General features: G+C 36.5%; 1 long non-coding RNA gene across 1 annotated transcript in view; it reads right to left on the reverse strand.

The window, feature by feature from the left end:
- The window catches only part of LOC140638013 (uncharacterized), a 481,686-nt gene that overhangs the window by 12,974 nt on the left and 448,196 nt on the right, over nt 1–20,516 (reverse strand). The window contains exon 14 of the long non-coding RNA XR_012035131.1: nt 11,663–11,714. This is a non-coding gene — a long non-coding RNA (uncharacterized lncRNA). The remainder of the gene's footprint in view (nt 1–11,662; nt 11,715–20,516) is intronic.

Below are 20,516 nucleotides of genomic sequence, written 5' to 3' on the forward strand. Positions count from 1 at the left end.
ATGCCATTAAAATCAAGGGAGTAGGGGTACCTGGGTGGCTTAGTTGGTTAAGCATCTGCCTTTGGCTCAGGTCATGATCCTTGGGTCCTGGGATCGAGCTCCGCACTAGGCTTCCTGCCCAGTGAGGAGCCTTCTTTTTCCTTTCCTTCTGTTGTTCCCCCTGCTTATGCTCTCTGGCTCTCTTTCTCTCCATTAAATAAATAAATAAATAAAACCTTAAGAAAAATCAAAAACAAAATAAAATAAAAGGAGCAGATATAATCACCAAAGGGGAATAAAAAGAAAAGAGGCCAAAGACAAAAGCCTGAAAACCATCAACATACTGGGTGACAAGAGGAAGAGAAACCAGCCAAAGAATCCGTGAATAATGGTTGCAGGAGGAGGACTAGACCTGGCACATCCCCGGGTAGAACTGGGAAGATGGCCATTATTATATGGTATGGTACATCTGGAATGCTATATCCTACCAACCTAGAAAGGAAAGTGGAGGCCAAAGTTCTCCTCATCAAGGCAAGAAGAAAACTGAGAAACTGACTCAACTATCACAGCTCTGGAAGGATGGCAGCATGTGTATTAAACAAAGTATAAGAAGAATACAATATTCTCTATGCTAATTCTGGAAATGGTGTTTAACCTATTTGGCTAAGATTGAACAACATCCTGACATTAGTCAATATTTGGAAGACAAGTGACCTCATAAGTATCCTTAAGAATTTTATCCATGGGTAACAAAACCCTAGCAGAGAACCAGGGACAAAGGAACAGGCTATATCTCTTGAGAACTTAGAGAAAAGTAGGTGGGAACCCAGCACATCAAACAATGAACTAGGGTTCCTGAAAGGGACTCAACATGGCGAAGAGAGTGAGGAATATCACAAGGCATTGACCAGCATTAAGACCAGGTCTGAGGCCGTCTCATAACCAGGCATGTGTGGGAAAAGAAGACTGACATTTTATTCTGTGGATGCTCAATTGATATTTATTTAATGTAAACTTCACCAGTAAGCTTTAAAAAAAAACCTGAATTTAATGCAGTCTAGCTAATTATATTGATAACAGTGCTTTACTACTACCAAATTTATGAAGTATGATGTTTATACTTCTCCTTTAGCTCAAAAATGACTTTCTTTAAAATAAACACATGTAAAGGAAATAAGCTGGAGGCCTCAGAAAAAACAGTTGGATGCATGAAGGTAAAGTCACTCATGGTACCTTGTTTAGGTGTGATTTTCTTAATTATCCTTGGAGAGACTCAGTTTATACTCAGAGGGAAAAAAGCTTCAGTTCTAGTGGAAACATGAAAGTGTTAATAAAGAAAAGAAGAAAACAATTTATTTGAATATATTCAAGTAGAAAGATATGTTAGTTGAAGGCAAACCATTTTGATTAAAAATTTCAAGATTAAAGTCAGATAAATTGGCACGGGGAGGAAAAGACCTTTTTAAAAAGCCAAATAAACAAGAGTTTACTCTTTGAACAGGAACCTGTCAGGTACAAAGAGGACATTTTGAGGCCAACCTGTTTACATCAGAAGAAATGTTGATCAAGTTTGCCCTAGAAGGTAAGAGGAAAATTGCTGATTTTATCCTGCCTGCTACACCCCCAGCTAATACAAATATTATTATCAAGTCTCTTAGGTGGACTAAGAAAATTATGAATGTGTATTAAAATTTCAAAGAAGAATCTAGCCCCACTTCCCCAAATTAGTAAGTTCTTTGATTTCTAAAATAAGCTAAACAAAAGATAGGTGAGGAGATACATCTATCATTATGATAACAGAAATTTGTAGGTAAAAAAAGAAAATGAAGTCTGTGAAGCAAAGATACCTCCCTTGACTTTTATCTGTCTGCTTTCTGCCCTCTTGTCCTCATGTCTGCTACATACTCATGGAAAAGAATATCCTTTGAGCCACATTGTACCTTATATGCCAGGTTCAGTGAGGGAAAGAAGTTATCTGCATCTGACCAGACAAGGAAGAACCATATTGTTTTATTACAGCAAAGCTCATTTGGGTCCTAATGGGTAGAGTACCAATGGTGCTTCCACTAGAAAGTTCTGTATTTTTTGGTGATGAACTCAGCAGTGGTACTTTGCTTCACCTTTATTCAGAACTTAATACCTAACAACCACACAAGTGCTGTCCTTAAATCTTAAAACATAACATTCTGTTTAAATACTTTTGCAGTGGTATGAGAAGTAAAACATAAATTCATCTATGGTACTAAAATAAGAATTAAAAGCACAGTATCATCCTCTACTTTTGGCAATATGTTCACTCACATTCATTCATTCATTCATTCATTGTCTACAATGAACTACTCTTCAAGGTGCCAAGGGCATAGCAGCGAACAAAACAGAAAAAAACAAAAAAACAAAAAAAAACCGTGCAATAAGCTTACCTTTTAGAGGGAGAGGGAGAGATAAATAATAATCAAAATAAGTAAATTGAAAAATATATTAGAAGGTGATAAATGCTTTGGAAAGAATTAAAATGGGAGTGCAAGAGAGAACATTTAGGAATTGCCAGGGCCCCGGGTCTGGCTCCAATTTTAAAAAGACTTCAGGAAAGGCCTGAGAATATTTGATTCGAGGAGATAAGGGAGCAAACCATGCAGATATCTGGAGGAAGAGCAAATCTGACATAAGTGTTCCTGATGTTTTTGAAAAACAGCTAGTTGGGCAGCGTGATTGGAATGGAGTTTTTGGAAGAATAAGAAACCAGGTCAGAGAAGTAAGACGGACCATGTACATTTTTATTCTGAATGCATTAATAACAAATTGGAGGAATAGTAGCGAAAGAAGAAAAGCTAGTTAGGAGGCTGTTGTAACAGTCCAGGTGACAGATGATGGTGCTAGCAAGAGAGGTGGTGAGAAGTTGTTGGAAAAAAAATCTATTTGACAGCAGAGCCAAAAGGATTTCCTGAAAGAATAAATGTGGAATAAAGCAAGGTATTTTGCATGAGCAACTGACAGAATGAAGTTATCACTCACTCACAGGAGGAAAGCTGTGAATGGAGCAGTTTGGAAAGGTGAGAGATACCAAGGATTCTATTTTGGGGCATGTTAAATTTAAACTTTCTATGAAACAAATGTAGAGATGTGGCACATATATTTGGATATGGGAATTCAAGGCTGAGATCCAGGCTGGACATGTACATTGGAAATTATCAATATTTGGACGACTAATTCAAGTAATAGTACTGGATGAGACAGCCAAAGGTGTGGACTTAGATAAAGAGAGGGGGTCCAAGGGACACCTGGGGGTCTCAGCAGCTGGGCGTCTGCCTTCGGTTCAGGGAGTGATGCCCGTCACAGGATCGAGTCCCGCCTCGGGCTCCCTGCAAGGAGCCTGCTTCTCCCTCTGCCTGTGTCTCTGCCTCTCTCTCTGTCTCTCATGAATAAATAAATAAAAATCTTAAAAAAAAAAAAAAAAGAGGAGGTCCAAGAACTAGGACATTCTACCATTCAGATATTGGGTTGACAGAAGCAAAATAGAAGAAGTGGCCAGTGCCGTAGAGGGAAATATGGAAGCCATGTGAAGAGAACTTTTCCAGGAAGACGGAATGATCAATTTGTCAAGTGTTGCCAAGAGCTCTTGGAAGGTGGGAATGGACAACTAATGAACTTAGCCACATGTACTAGAAATTTCCATGTGACAAGGATTGCTTCAGATCTCAAAAACCAGGTGTTATGATTAAATAACCCTGTTTAGCCACTGCCAGGTTGCCATGATATAGGAATGTTGTGGTGATATATTTTAGGAATAGAGTTTTTCCGGTTGTACAAGGTTAACTATTTCATTTTAAGTTGCCTCTTTTTATTTTGTTATAGCTTTATGAGCTATAATTGATGCAAAATAAAGTATATATATATAAAATATAGTAAAATAAAGTATATATATATAAAATAAAGTATACGTTTTACATAGTAAAGGGAGTAAATATTACTATGTAATATTCCACTTTACTATGTAAAACGTATACTTTATTTTATATATATACTTTATACTATATATATATACTTTATTATATATAATTATAGGGCACTATATATTTATATAGTGCATGATGTGATAGGTTTTGACATATACTATATATACCTGTGAGACTATCACCACAATTAAGACAATAACATATCTATTTGCCCCAAAGTTTTTCTTATAACAAGTCTATACCCACCCCATGCCCAACAACCCATAGATCTGATTCCTGGCACTTTTATGTTTACCCAAATATTTTTTCCAGCTTTATTGAGATATGGTTGACAAAAATTTTATATATTTAGGATGTACAATGTGATTTTTAAAAAATTCTATTTAAATTCAATTAATTGACATATAATGTATTACTGGTTTCAGTGATGGAGGTCAGTGATTCCTGTCTTATATAACACCCAGTGCTCATTACATCACGTGCCCTCCTTAATGTCCATCACCCAGTTACACCATCCCCCTCACCACTCCCTTCCAGCAACCCTCAATTTGTTTCCTATGATAAAGAGTCTTTTATGGTTTGTCTCCCTCTCTGATTTCATCTTGTTTTATTTCTTCCTCTCTTCCCCTTATGATCCTCTGTTTTGTTTCTTAAATTCCACATATAAATGAAATCATATGATAATTGTCTTTCTTTGATTGACTTATTTCACTAAGCACAATATCCTCTAGTTCCATCCACATCATGTAGAGTGTGATTTTTAAAAGTCTACAATGTGATACATATACTTGGTGAAATGATTTTCACAATCAAATTAATTAACACTTCATTATCTTACATAATTACCATTTTTTTCTTTTCTGGTGAGAACACTTGAGATCTACTCTTTTAGCAAATTTCAAGTACAAAACACAGTATTATTAACTATGATCACCACGCCGTACATTAAATCTCCAAAACTTATTTATCTTATAGCTGAAAGTTTATACCCTCTGATCAGTATTTTCCCATTCCCTGCTCCCCACCCTGCTTTTATCCCTAGGAACTATCATTCTATTTTCTGATTCTTACGAATTCAATTTTTTTTAGATTCCACATATAAGTGGAATCACTCAATGTTTGTCCTTTTTCATCTGGTTTATTTCACTCAGCATAATGTCCTCCAGATTTATCCACATTGTTGCACATGACGGGATTTCTGGGTATTCTTTTTTATGGCTGAATAATATTCCGTTATATTTATATAATCACATTTTCTTTATCTATTCATCCACTGACAGACACAGGTTGTTTCCACATATTGGCTATTATGAATAATACTGCAGCAATGAACATGAGGGCATAAATATCTCTTTGAGATACTGATTTCACTCCTTTGGATATATACTCTGAAATGGGATTCTGGAGATATACTGGTTCTTTTTAAAATTTTTTTGAGGAAACTCTATACTGTTTTCCATAGTGGCTATAACAATTTATATTCCCATTGATAGTGTACAAGGGTTCCCTTTTCTCCACATCCTTGCCAATACCTGTTTTCTCTTGTCTTTTTATAATAGCTATCCTAACAGGTGTGAGGTGGTATCTCATTGTGGTTCAGGTTTGTATTTCCCTGATGATTAGTTATGTTGAGCACTTTTTCATGTACCCGTTCACCACTTATATGTCATACTGTATACCATACTGTTATATGCATACATCATTATATACATATATAAATACACACACATATATACATATCATACAGTATATATGCTGTATACATCAAGGTACACCACCAAAATACCCAGAACTCTCTTTGGATGTAGAAATATTGTAATAATCAAGTATCATCCCTTACTAAAGATGTAAGGGCCTCTAGAGTTGTTATGCAGCATATTACACTCCCCTGGAAACCATGGGCTCCAAAAATTCACAAGAATGATTCAAGAAGTCTGATCATATGGCCTGTGTGAGATTAGTCCAGGGCGTTGAGACCCATTCCCAATAAATGTGCAGTGGGACTTTTACATGCCAGTAAGGAAAGAAGAGACAAAGGCAGGCCTGTTTTATAAAATCAAACTTGTTGACGCTTGATTTCTAGGAATTAAGAGGGGATAAGGTATCTATAATCACAGTGATCTTAAGTAATTTGAGAAACTTAAGCCATAAAATATATTTATTGAATTATGAATTCATATAAAGATTGATAAAGTGGAAGCATTTCTTTCCTAAATGATTTTGCTTGTAGAGCTTATCAGCTTCTAATGATAACTAGCTTTACCTGTAAGCTGAAAATTGCATTGCAGAAACCTACAACCCAGTGAGTTAAATGTATTTCATTTAGAACTGTTCAGTGAGCAAGGAAAGACCCAGGGGCATTTAGGAGTCAGAAAACCTGCCTTTCTCCTGGATGTCGTAATTGTAACTACAGTACAAAGAATAAATGATAAATGAGACAATGATAGATGAGTATGGTATGAATTATATTTAGAAACTCAAATATAAACACATCATATTATTTTGTGCCAGGATTTTTTTTTCCAGCCCAGAGAAAGGAGCCTATTCTTACAAAGCAAATTGAAGAAGAAAAATTGAAGACACTAACAAATGAAAAAAAAAAATGCTTGTGGAATTCAAATATGCAAACGATAACTATTCCTTTTGTACACACCGTGGATGGGAGAACAGAGTACATGATCACAGCTGGAATTCACACTGGGATCTTATACAATGTGATATTAGCAGCCACCTTCAGATGGGGCACACCCAGCTGTTCACTTTACAGAGCTTGCCTCCTCCTTTTCCTCTCCTGTCCCCTGCAGTAACCCTTCACACTAGCTTTCCTTGTTTTTTTTTTTTTTTTAAAGGCAGAAATGAAGCTAAAACCTTTTGTGTAAAGAAAAAATGTGATAAAATGGAAGGCAAACCCTAAGCAGTTATTTTTAAAAAAAAAAGATTTTGCTTTAATAATTAGAAATTCTTTCCCTCCAAACTGGTACCACTTCAAAACACTTATTCTGCATTTCAAAGACAGCCATTGTCTTCTGTGCCTGCTGGAGCAGCTGATATGACCCTAATGTTTTAGTGGATGAATAACAGGATAAAAACTTTTGCATTGTTTAATCTCCCCTCTCTTATGCTTGATTTTTGCATTTTGTTTGAATAAATGTATATCTAGTTACGCTATCACAGGAGGAGCATGCTTTGCAAATTTTACAGAAGTATCTCCTATAAAAATACTTCCTCTTCCTAATATTTAATTGATTTGCTAGTATAAGCAACATTGTTTCTTCCCATGTGTAGCGAGGTGGACAATGTCCTCCAGAAAGATATGTCCAGGTCCTAATCTCTGGACTTGTGAATATTATTACTTTATTGGCAAATGATGTGATTGTTTTGAGAGGAAGAGCGTGTCCTGGATTGTGCTCTAAGTGCAATCATATGCATCTTTATAAGAAAGAAACACAGAGAGTTTTGAAGGGTTGGAGGCGATGTGACCACAGAGGCAAAGATTAGAGTAATGTGGCTATAAACCAAGGAACTCCTGAAGCCACTGGTAGCTGGAAGACACAAGGAAGAGATTCTCTGCTAGAATGTTCGGGAAGACTGCAAATCTGCTAACAGGTCGATTTTGGATTTCTGGCTTTCAGAGCTGTTAGTGAATTCATTTCTGTTGTTTTAAGACAACCAGCTTCTAGTAATTTGTAAAAGCAGCCACAGGAAGCTGATACATTTGGATTCCTGAAAATAATGTTATTAGTTAGCTAAAGTTTGTGTCTTTGCCTAGATCCTATAGAAAACAGAGCAGAGGATAAGGATTAAAGTGTGGATGCTTATGTAAAGCATACAAGCAGGGCAAAGAGAAAAGAAAGTGAGGCATGGAAGAATGGAAGCAATGTAATATGATCTGTTACCCTACTGGCTACTGTATGACTGACTGCTAAGAGGAGGATACTTGCCAATCAGCTCAACATTTGGACTTCTCTGAAGAGCTGCAAGGAGGAACCTTGTGGTAGTTCATGGAAAGGTGAAAGGAAGGAACAGGTATCTGCCTGGCTCTATCTCATCTCCTGTTTCCTTTGGTCAAATCACACTGGTAACAGCGTAGTTCTGTGTTGAGTGATCCAGCCCCTCGGTGGTGGCTCAAAAGCCAGATCCCACGGTATGCACTATGGTATTTCACACATGGCCAGGAGTATGCATCGACTTGGCATGTGGGGCACGGAGGCTATGCAGGCTGGGTCTTTAATTTGGAGACATGGTGGCCACATGGGTGGCGGATGACTGTGGTGGCCTGGGTCTGAGAAACGGAGGAAGAAATCTGAGGAGAATACAAGGTTTGTGCCTGGGACTCTCTCTGACACCTGGGGCAAACTGCTAGAACTCGTGATCATTACGGAAAGTGATAGACGCATAGTTGTGATATATTTGACACTTAGACTGAGGTCAGAAGAAGGTATATCTTAGGCTGCTTTCCAGCATGAAAAAGCAAGAAATAAAAATAAAATTATTTGGGGATCTCTGGGTGGCTCGGCGGCTTAACGCCTGCCTTTGGCCCAGGACATGATCCTGCAGTCCCAGGATCTAGTGCCGCGTTGGGCTCCCGGTGCATGGAGCCTGCTTCTCCCTCTGCCTGTGTCTTTCTCTCTGTCTCTCTCTATGTCTATCATGAATAAATAACTAAAATCTAAATAAATAAATAAATAAATAAATAAAATTATTGATGGATAGAGGTTATCACTCAACAAGCACTGTTTTTCCATTTATCTTTTCAATCTCGTTATTGTCATTAAAAGATGGTGGTGTGATGATACATGATGATAGCTCTTTTCCAAAATGTATTATCTATACATATGCGACTTCATCATAAATTTTACTGATATAAGGAATGCATCGCACATATATTACAAATAATAATTACATATACTCTTTACTATAATACTCTATATAGCCAATTGATTCCCACAGAATGCTTTCTTTGATTTTTGCCAACTGTTGTAGAGTGGTTGATCTGTGGTTGATAAATGACTGTAGTTCTGTCATGGAATGTTATTTGATACTTTCATTTATGTCAATGAGTAAGACAAAAATGAAACAATGAAGACATATATCGGAACATCACTCATTCATCAATGGTGAGCGACTTCTTCCCTGAGGGGCATAAGAGCTTACAAGTACTAGAAAAATACTTCCTCAAGTCTTTGTTCAATTCACAGCATATGGCTATAGACATGACACACATTTAAGTTTGATCTTCATTATTAACATTTTCTCCATCATTGTCTTCAGTCTAGTCTATTAACACAGCAATGAATCAAGCCATGATTTGTAGCGTTTGCCAGTTATAGCGGTGTAAACACTCTCATCATGGCTGATTTCAAGCTATCAATATGATGCCACTGAAGGCAGAGTTGTCAGCACACTATTATGTGGCATTTCCACTACAGAGATGCAATAAACGTACGTAAACTCAAGAGCAGAGACTACGGTAAAATGCATAAAATAATTAGGAAGTGATGGGTTCTGGGTATTTATGAACATCTTAATAAAATTTATCTATTTCTAAGTTTTACATATGATTTGTATAATTTAGTTTTTAATATTGTCTGTGCTTAAAAAAAGCTTGCAAAATTCAAAAAAAATTCACTGTTGGCTCTAACTGAGTGAGCTGGTTCTAAGTAGACTACTGGAGATACCACTGAATTAAAGGAAAACTGCTAATGGCACCTCCCTGGGTGGTTGTGAGAATTAGTAAAGATATTTTAAACGAAAATATTTTGACACATAGAAAGGTGCTAAATAAATGCAATATATTCTTACTGAGAATAATTATCAAAGGCCCAATTCAAGTATGTTAAGAAGTAAATATTTGGTTTTGGCTCTTCAGGGAAAGAAGTATGGATCAAATTGAAACAAAAATTTGAACTCTACTCACTCCATCCACACAGAGAAAATTCAATACCTAGAATTTCCCATATTTACTGAAAAATAGAACATTAGATATTTTCAACTTTCTTGAAAGTAATTGTTACTTTTTGTTCGGCTGAGTTTATTAAAAGTAGTCATTTATTATAGATTGGACAGGAAAGGGTGGGAAGATAAAATCACAGATTTAGTTTTGGTGACCTAAGTATGAACTGCTCAGTTGTATCATCTTTTTGTTTACTTTTTAGTATCTATTTTTTATTATTTTGATTAACGCTTGTAATAACCACTCATATTTCTATATCCTTCTCATATATTAAACACCTTATTTACATAATAGGTACTGGTTAAACAGTTATTAAGTATATATGCTATTTCAATTAGGAATCATAATAACTTTGGTGGAATAGACAGAGAGTGTGCACATTCTTAACAGCTGAGAAAAACACTGATAGTAGTTAAGTGATTTTTCTCCAAAGTCAGAACAGAACTTAAAAAGAACTGACCACCTGTCTCCCAATCCTGTAATTCTAATAGCTTCCATGTTAAGATTGAAATTTAGTGTTGCAGTAAGGTAGATTGTGTTGAATTGCAGAGACCTTTTAATGCCAACATGAAAATTTTATTAACTTTAGTTAGATTATCTTTCTGATTAGAAAAACCATACCATAGGCCCTGGTTTAAAAATATGTATACACACATACACACACACACATATACACACACATATACATACTTAGGAGAAAAGCATTAACAACAACAACAATCACAAATCAGCTTCTTTACCCAAATACCTCTGCATAATCCATAATGAAGATTTGAATGTCTTTCCTTTCACACACAATACATACACTCAAATATGCATATCCATATTATATGATTGGCATTGCTGTACTTATTATTTATATACCACCTTTTATATAATCAGTATAAAACAAATATTTTATGCTTCCATATATGCTTCAAAAGCACTGCTTATATACTTACATAATTCATTGTGTAACAGTAACATAAATTAATTTAGCTGGACATGAGGTTATTTCCAATGTTTCATTATTATAAGTAATAACAATGAAAATCTCTACTAAATATTTGTCAAAACATTTGATTATTTCCTCATACTATTTCTGGGAAAGAGATTTTAAGTCCACAGGGCAGGAAGTTTTAGAGGACTATTGATACCTATTTCCAATTTTTTTTTTTCTGAAAGCATGAACCAAATTGCTCTCCCCAACAGTCCTATATAGAAACGTGTATTTCCTGCATTCTTGCCAACACTGAACATTAATTTTTTAAATTTTGCTATTTGATAGTTAAAAGATAGACCCTGGATTTTGATTTGATATTCTTTGATTACTAATAAGCTTGATTTTTATATGATTATTTGTTCTTTCTATGTCTTTTCCAGTTATTATTTCATTACCTCGGTCCATTTTATTTCTTTCAAGGGGCTATTGAGATATTTCCATTTTTCTCCCCTATTCTGAGACCTATAGAAAAATTTTGAGCAAGGAGGTGATATACGATCAGATCTGTTTTCTCTTTCGACTGAACAGTGTAAAACATTTTGAACAAAACATATGGGGATAGATTTAAGCATATTTACATAGTACTAATCTCACATGTACTGCATTTCTCCCTTTTTAAAATTAAATTAAATTAAATTTTTTAAGCTGCCAAGTGGCACAGACTGGCAATATACATACTCCTTAAGTTACACAACAGTCAAGCAGCTAAAGTCACGATTTATGTATGTGTGCCCAATTAGAAAAGAGGCTAGTGCCAAGATAATCACAAATTTGCCATAAACTAAAGTTTATTACCATTACACACGAAGAGATATTGGAAGAACTTCTTTTATTTGTTCCAGTTGTCCTGAAAAAAGAAAAAGATTATGTGAAACACAATTCAGATAAAGGTACAGGTGACATTTATTGGGTGTTGGCTAGGCATGTAGGCACTTCGAAATGTTTCACATGTATTAATTTAATTTTAAATTAAGTTAAACAAATGAATTTAATCTTTACAACAACCTAAGATAGCCCTTATCTTCAACCCCATTTTATGGATTTGGAAACTGAGGCACACATTCAGGTGACTTTCACGGGATGACTAAGTATGAAATTTGATCCCAGACAGTCAGGCCCAGGAGGTTATGTGTGTCACCGTCCCTGTTAGAAGTGGAAGAAATGTTTCAATTACATGTAACTACATTTACTTAACATCTGCAGTATACTAACCATTTGTTTAATACATAGTGTATTTGATATATGGGGATAAAAAAATAAGATATGGTTCCTGACTCCTAAAGTGCACAGGTAAATGAAGACACATGAGCATAGAGAGTGATAACTACTGAAAAAAGAAGAGTTCTGTGGAAGCACAAGGAAGTGTACTTAGCTCTGTCTCTGGGGATGAAACCTGAGCTGAGGCTTGAAGAATCAGGAGAGGTTACTAGGTGAGGAAGGAGGGATGAACTGTCTGGGGGAAATGGAACACTTCAAGCAAAAACACAGAGGCATAAAATAGTTGTAGCTACTCCTTTGAGGGTTTGGTGGAACTATGACATGTTTGGTATTATTGGTACGTGAAATACCAGGTGTCCAGTGCTAGGAAATGAGCCCATGGAGGTAGGTAACTAACAAATACATAGTCAGCACCTCTCATGAGTTAGCTTTCTGCTGAAAACTGAAAATATTACCAAACAAATCAGAAACGTTCTCTGCATGAAAGCAGAATGTATCAATCCTACAAATAAATAAGAAATGAACAAAATATAGGTTGTGGAAGATACTGTGAATGAAGCAAACAGGGAAATAGGGTGTTGGAGAGCGAATAACTGGGAATGTGTTTTAAGTGGGATGTTCAGGGAAAGACTAGGAACCAGTCATGTGAAGATTAGGAGAACTTTCCAGGTAGAAGGAAAAGCAAGTATCAAAGCCCTGAGTTAGGAAGGAACTCCATATGTTTTAGAAAATGAACACAAGCCCAAGAGACTGCATCATACTGAGCAAGAAGGAAGATGGCAGATGTTAAGTTTGAGAAGTAGGCAAAGCCGAATCTTGCAGCCTCTGTAGTTCACGGTCGGAAGACTGTATTTTGTCTGATGTGCAATAGAAAGTTATTAATAGGCTTTTAAGTCATGGCCATGGCTTTGTCTCATTTCTCACTCAGACTGTTGTGGGGAGAATGGTTGAAGCAGGACACAAGAAGAAGCTGCTAGATCCTCAAGGAGTTTCTGATTAGTGGTGCAGCTGAGAGATAAGGAGGGATCGGAAGTCACTGTAAGGACCTTGGGCTTTCTCTTAGAAGTGAGAGAGTGTTGAAGGGTATTTTTGAAGAGTATTTTTGCTGGGGAGTCATGTGGTGAAATTTGGGGTTTAGATGTATCACTTTAGTTAGGTTATAGAAAACAGGGAAAGAAAATCACTTGTCAGGAAATTTTTTTCAATATGTGTGTAGGAGTAACTACAAGTCTCTATGTGTGAATATAAATATGTATATTCTTTTCTCAAATGTAAATTCTTCCTGGAAATACAGAGGACTCTCAAAAGACATTATGAACTGTTTGATCCTTTGACTTTTTTCTCTTTCCTGAGGGTGTGGGGCTCCATGGCATACTTCCAAAATAGATTTTCGATCATCTCTGAGCAGATTATCTAGACTTCTACCTCAGAGAGGAGCTGATGTTATTCCATAGGAGGAAAACCAGTGAAAGAAGATGTTAATACATTTGTTCCCTGAGTAGTGGACAATTGGCGATGATCCTCCCTCTCATGGCTCATGAGGCCCTTGACAGTTGTCACCATTATCTTTCATTTGGTGATGGGATTCCTAGAAGTGCCCTATTACCTTGCATCCCTGACCTGGACCCCTGGTTAGAGGGCCCCACATGTTCAACTTGTCAGATCATTCCTTGCAGGTAGCATGAATGCTGTAGAGTTTTTCACAATAAAGTACTGTTTCCCAGGAATTCTGAGCATCCGTTTGCCTGCTTCTCTTTCAGATTCAGCTTATAATTCTGGAAGCACTCATAGAAGATGGTGTTGTGTTCACCACAGTTGTATACAGCAATAGAGGAACATTACTCTTAAATTTGTTATCTATAGACAGGTGTAGCATGCATGCAGCATGACACATGTTTTGTATTGACAAATAGATGGACATGAAACCAGAGTTGTCAATAGTTTCATTTTGTGAAAATATTTAATAAGATTTATTATTAAAATCTAAAATTATTTTTAAAGTTAAAATTATTAATTTTAATTAAAATGGTAATTTGAATAACATTTAGCGTTAAATACATTTCATGAGAATATTTTTTAAAATCAAATAAAATTTGCAACTTTAAATATTTTGAGTTACAATTTAATGTTTCCTAATAATGATTTTAATTTTAATAAATAAAATTTTTAAAGATTTTATATATTTATTTGACACAGAGAAAGAGAAAGAGAGCAAAAGCAGGGGAAGCAGCAGAGGGCAAGAGAGAAAGCAGGCTACTCATGGAGCAGGTGGCCTGATGCGGGGCTCAATCCCAGGACCCTAAGATCATGACCTGAGCTGAAGGCAGATGCTTAACCAACTGAGCCACCCAGACACCCCTAATAAATGATTTTTAATATTTTAAAAAGAAATAATTTAGAAACATTTGCTAATAATTTTTTCAGTCTGCATTTTTGATGAAAATACATTTCATTTTTTAAACTTAGAGTACAGTTGCATTTAATTTTTTACTTTTTAAGTTATTAATGGAATGAATGCAAATATGTAAAAATCTTGTTCACGACATTGTGAATTTGCTGAATTGAAAGCGTAAATGTCATGAAAGATATATAAAGTAATTTATTGTCTTTATTTTTTTGCTATTGTTTCTATTTTTATTTTGCCTCTTCCCCAGAAATATTCGACAATAATTAAAGCTAGTTGCCTTTACTATTTTGCCAACTTTTAGCTATAAAAAAAACCCCATAGCTTTACACATATATTTCTATTTTATTGTCATGAAGATATGTTTTCAGGGTAGGAAATAGAATTGCGTATTTCAATCTTTTAAGCTTGATTTATAATTTTTAAATATTTAGACATATGATATAGGGGCCTCCATCTGTATCCTTGTCCTAGACCCTGCAAATGTTGGAGGAGGGTCTGTTGATCCCCGCACAATCTCTCCTGTGTAAAGTCTTCACAGCTGCCTGCCCACCCCGTTTCCCTCTGCTTGGCTCACTCTCTCCTCATCCTTCCAGACTCAGCCCCAAGGTCAGTATTCTGTGATCCCTCTATCTATACTTAATCACTCCCTCTCAAGGTTCCCACTGCACTTTCCATGTTTTCTTATGATTATGCATTTACATGGATGGGCCGTCTCTTCTACTGCAAACTCATTGAGGCCAGGGATTCCTTAGTCATCTCAGTATTATTAATGTTTGCCACAGAGCCTGGCCTGTAGCCTGTGCCCTCTCTGTTTGATGAGAAAACACTCGCTCCCACTCTCCATGTGCAGAGCAGTGCTTGTGTCCACATACTGCATTTTCTTGTGTGTGATGGGACATAGAGAGGCACATGCCCAAATACACGTACTCTGACAACAGATACAGAGTTCTTGGAGTCTGCTTCCCAAATCGAACAATATGTTGTGCTATATAGATTTTTTAAATTATGATCTTATTTCCTTTGTAGGGCAAATTCAAACTTGCCTCTTCCTGCTTTTAGAATGGCAGATATAAAGTTGGCATTATCATCTGTTCTTAAAGTTGAAAGTACTTGCCTTCATTTTTTGCTACTTTTGCTATTAACAGCTTACACTTACTTTTGTTGCAACTTAGCTCGTTAACACTATACAATAAAAATTTAAATTTAAAAAAATTTTTATTTTAAATTTAAATTTTGCAGTGTTGGTTAGATTTAATTCAAAGACATTTATTAAGAAAGAGTCTTTAAATGTGAATATTTCAGGACTTTTCTCTATACCAATGAACACCAAGACCAAACCTACCTTGCTTCCCTGTGTTAAACAATTCTTTGACCAAGCTTACTTTCCTATTCCCATGCCAAACAATACTGGAGCCAGGCAAAAATAATTTAACTACTTGCTCCAGGAAATACCTGCTCCTGGAAGATAAGACTTGAACCAACTAAAAGAGATTACTTATCAAGACTAGCAGCTTGCTCATCAGGGCCTGTTTCAAAACTCTTACCTCACTGTACCCACCAATCCAAATCTATTATATCATAAAATCTGCAGAATCCCAACTAATATGCCTCCTTGCAAGACTTCCCTTAAAATCACCTCATAAACCTTATAAATATCCTTCTCTGACACCCTCCTTCTTAGTGTAGACTAAGACTCTATCAAGGAGACGGTCATTACTGAGATACACCTAATAAGTTTAGCTCTGTTTCATCAACAGGTTTTTCAGGCCATCTTTTGGGGATTCAACAGTAAAAATATATACAAAATATGGCATCTCAAGATTCCAGAATTGAAATAGCATACTTCTAGGAGACTCCCTTTAAGCTTCGTGTCTAGGGTCTCTCTGTGATGGGTGCTATGTTCCACAGTGGGCCAGAGCTGTGATTCATTTATTTTCATCTTCCAAATGTCTACTAGGAATAAGAAGTCCTTGTTTAGGAATCCTTTGCTCCTCTGATCAGATTGAAAACTCTTTTCCTTGGAAAAAAAAAGATATCTTGTGACTAAAAAATACTACTGTGTGTCTCTCTGTCCTCAACACTTTCTTTTGCAAGTATGTTAAGATGATCAAAGGAAGAAGGTGGGTGTAGGCCTGATATGTCCATCTCTGGAGAAGTTCACACCAGGCTCCTTATAAGACAAAATTTACCTTGGGTTATCTGTGAAAGTCTCATGAGATCCTTTTTTTTCTCATGAGATCTTGACTCAGCCTTGGTCTTGACTTATTCATGAGAATCTGGTTCAGGGTAGATTCTTTATTCCAAACCTTCTATCTACATTTGAGATGGCTAATGAATAGGTTAGGGACTATAGTAGACTGAATGACTGTGTCACCTCAAAATTCATAGGTTGAAATCCTAAACCCAATATGACTGTATTTGGAGATAAAAGCCTTTTTGGAAATAGTTAGGGTTAAATGAGGTCACAGGGTAGATCCCTGATCCAACTGGATTAGTGTCCTTATATGAAGAGACAGGAGACAATTTGTTCTCTCTATCTCTCTCTCTGCCATGTGAGGACACAGTAAGAAGGTGGTCATCTGCAAATGAGGAGAGCTCTCACCAGGAATCAGATTGGATGGTGCCTTGATCTTGGACTTACTAGCCCCCAGAACTGTGAGAAAATAAATTTTTGTTGTTTAAGCCACAAAGCCTATGATATTTTGTTATGGCAGCCTGAGATGATTAATACAGGAGCCTAAAATACAAAGTGCACAAGCAACATATTCAGAAGATCAATGTTTTCATGATGGTGTCTCAGTCCCATTCCATGTCCCCTTGCAGTCAGAGAGACCTGAGAATGACAGGCTCAAGGGACTTCTGGAGAGAATGTTGTGCCAAATCAAGGTCTTTGAGCTCTTGGATCTTGGCAGAACTTTTGGAATTTTTTTTTCTAATTTTTTTATTTTCACTATAATTCATTTATTTATCCATTTCAGTAGCATAGTTTTGCCAAGGATAATTTAGAATTACAGTGGTTACTTTGGCCAAATTTCGCTTGAAAAAATTATTCATTTGAGAAGCACTTTACAAGGAAAATGGTCTTTATTTTTCATTAGCGTACAGAACCTTCCAAAAGAAATCCAGTTTCCAAAATTAATGCTTTCAAAAGATTCTTTAGACAGTCAAATGGGAAGTATAAAGAATTTGAAATCATCTCTCTTAGATTCTTCTAAACTGTAATTTGAATATAACAGCCTTGATTCCTTTAGTCCTCCTCCTCTTTCTTAGGATCCTATATTACCCATATTACTACCTTTCTTTCTGACTCATCTCCTTTCCCTTCTAGTCAACAAGAAACTCCCAAGTCTCAAATGTTGCTTAATGTTAAACCCACTTCAGAAGAGATCGAGTTATTTCATGGTAAGATGTGAAACCCTGGTCTTTGAATTGGGAGCCATTTTTAAGCACTTTCTAAAACCTACACTCACAGAAATTTACAAAAGAATTGAGAGTTGTTCGAAAAACAGATTATTTGGGAATCTCAGATTGAAATCAGTTGGCTCATATATTAGTAGGAATCTCAGATGCCAAAAATTGGATGAAAAAGAGTGGAAAGTCAGATTCTGAGAATAACCTAATAGACCCTGACTTGCAGAGATTAGAAAGCTACAGATGTTGAGCAAGAGCTGTAAGAGGCCATCCTCAAAGTCTGTTCTGTGAAAATAGATTGCACTGTAATCTTGTCCTGCAAGCTAAGAAAGGATGAGTCTATCAGTGACTTCAGGAATAGGATCTTTAACCCTTTAGACAGCACTCAAGAATAGATCCTGAAGCAGATGTGACCCCCAGCTCACTTTCTTTGAAAGCTTCCAGGCAGAACCATGGGATTTAACATGAAAGCAAAAACAGGAATGAGAAACAGCTCTGTTGCCACATCTTCAACTATACAATACAAATCCTGATGTAGCCTTAAAACAAAATCAGAATAAAGTCTAGAATAAATTAGTGGTCTTCCAGATAAAGCAATTGGATGCTCTCACCCTAATCAAAGAATGTGCGTAGAGTTCATCGATAAAGACACTCATAGGCAATAGAAGCAGAAAGAACAATGAAAATTATTTAAATTACGCTAGTGAAGAAACTATAGAAAAAATTAAAATGGGTGGGCATGACAATGTTCCCAAAGGGAAATCTCATGTTCATTTTCCCATTTTTTTCTCTCAAAATCACATGGTGAAATTTCTGCAAATATTAAAGGACAGTCTGTCAAATTGTTTGTTCATACCACAGACTGCCACCATCACCCAACATTTCTCTTAGGACTAAGAAACTAATAATCTCTAGATGTTTCTACATCTCAGTCTATAACCATCACCTTTGACTTTTAACCAAAGAACATTTTTTTTCCTCCTTTGTAATATCACACCTGTGAACTTAGTAAGGAGGGGTCTAGTGGGAAAATGGAATTCTTAGATTAAAGGTTCTACTGTTCACCTCTTTCATGAAATCTTGAGGAACATCTTACTTATAAGCAGATAATAGATAACTTGAATATTAATATATTGGAGTTTATGTGTTTTAAGTAAAGTCCTAATTGAAAATCTTCTCAAGATATAGGACTACTTGTGGTAAAAGTAAATTTAAAAATATATAAATATTTGCTGTCCTTAATATATATATATATATATATATAAATTCTTCTTGTGCAGGCAAAATTATTGGTGCCAAACTCATCAGATCAGATTGACCCATACAAAAAGCTCTATCCAAGCTTGCACAATCCTGTTTAAAACGCGAAACTAAGCAAGAATAAATCAGTGGTTGAAAGACTACTAGGGAAAAGACTCATCATACTTAGTATCAACCTTTGTAACTCTCCTAAACTTCCAGATATTAAACCCAATGGGAAAGGATGCAGACTTGTTCAGAACTTCAAGACATAAATAAAGTAATCCTTCCCTCTTTTATTCCTTGTGGTATCAAATACATCTATTTATTTTGTCTTTGGTATCCCTTCAGGCTTTTTTTTTTTTTTTTTTTTTTTTTTTGACAGTTGTAGATTTGCGTTTTGCTTTTTTGGATTGTCTTTAGCTCAAGATAGTTAGTACCTGTTTGCCTCTTCCTGGAAAGTCAAAAATATACCTAGGCCTTTCAATTTCTGGTAAAGATGAAGTAGCCCCACTCCTGCTAGGTCCTCCTTCCTACTAAAAATCTGTGAACATTACAAAACAAACAAATGTAGAAAGACTAAAAGGTGGAAAGAAGGTAGACCGTTTAGGTATATCTCTACATGAGGAAGGATGCGGTGGCTTGTCACCTGGGTTTCCATATTGCCTCCTGTAGATCTCACACGGGAAGTTGCAAAAGCCCCCAACCCAGAACCATTAACAGACACAGACAAAACAATTAAAAAAAAAAAAAAAAAAAAAAAGATCATTGCCCCTAACCCAAGTTTCAGGAAAAAGGCAGCCTAACAATGAAAGAACCTTTTTGGCAATTCCTGCCCTCTACCGGGCCACTGACCGACACAAATTAACATTCTTCACTGCAGTTCCAGCAGGACTGAGCAGACAGCTGATCTTCCATGCCACCCTCCAACCCTGGGGAAAGAAGTGATATTCAGATTCCCCTGGGTGAAGTATGAGCAGACCAAGGGGAAGCTAATCTATCCCCTTCGCAGTGGAAGTAAATGATGGCCCTCCAACTCTCCTGCTGGGGTGGTATCAAAGGGGCTGAGGGGATGACTGTCTGACAGAGGTAGGCAACACTCTATTTCCCCTCTAGGCAGTGCCCTCGGGTCCAGGGGCAAGCTGAGATCAAGTGAGAAGATGCAAGACGGCTAGTCACCATTATGTTTCACCATCCATCTCCAGCATCATCAGGGCCCAGCCAGGAGCTGAGCCTCCACCCACTCCTGGCATCCAGGAGACCAAGCAAGGTGCTGTGAATGGGGGCTAATCCCCACAGCATTCCACTTTCATTCCACCTCTGGTGTTAGTGGGTCCTGCTGGGGCCCTAAATGTCTACACCCACCTGGAGGCA

Source organism: Canis lupus, chromosome 8 (assembly GCF_048164855.1).
Source record: "Canis lupus baileyi chromosome 8, mCanLup2.hap1, whole genome shotgun sequence".
NCBI lineage: Eukaryota > Metazoa > Chordata > Mammalia > Carnivora > Canidae > Canis > Canis lupus.